Source organism: Dinoponera quadriceps, unplaced genomic scaffold (genome assembly GCF_001313825.1).
Source record: "Dinoponera quadriceps isolate SergipeBrazil2010 unplaced genomic scaffold, ASM131382v1 scaffold533, whole genome shotgun sequence".
NCBI classification, from domain to species: domain Eukaryota; kingdom Metazoa; phylum Arthropoda; class Insecta; order Hymenoptera; family Formicidae; genus Dinoponera; species Dinoponera quadriceps.
The window spans coordinates 489,460-489,817 of NW_014554780.1; the positions used below are offsets into that span (position 1 = coordinate 489,460).

General features: G+C 47.5%; 1 protein-coding gene across 1 annotated transcript in view; it reads left to right on the forward strand.

Annotated features, from left to right (window-relative positions):
* The window catches only part of LOC106741815 (ABC transporter G family member 23), a 61,830-nt gene that overhangs the window by 392 nt on the left and 61,080 nt on the right, over positions 1-358 (forward strand). The gene's annotated exons all lie outside the window — the stretch shown is intronic.

Genomic DNA, 358 nt, shown 5'->3' on the forward strand with positions numbered 1-358 from the left:
GGGGGGGGGGGGGGGGGGGTAAAAATTCGCGAGGAAACCAGCGAATGCCCGAAGCTCGCGGAAATCCGTGTACGGTGTGAAGATTCCGACGGCCCGGATTTCACGATCGAATTGCCGTTCTTTTTATCCCTCTCTTTGTATAAATACCGACGCAAGGGTAATAATCCGATAACAGTTACCGATCGTAAAACGGCGGACGAAATAATTAGAGCCCACGCGCGAATAATCAAATTAAATGCGAGCATTAAGGTCACGGTGAGAAGGGAAAAAGAAGAAGTGGAACGAAGTACTTAACGTCGAAAGTCGGGAATATACGTGGAAAATGGACTCGAGAGAAAGTGTGTGTGTGTGTATATAT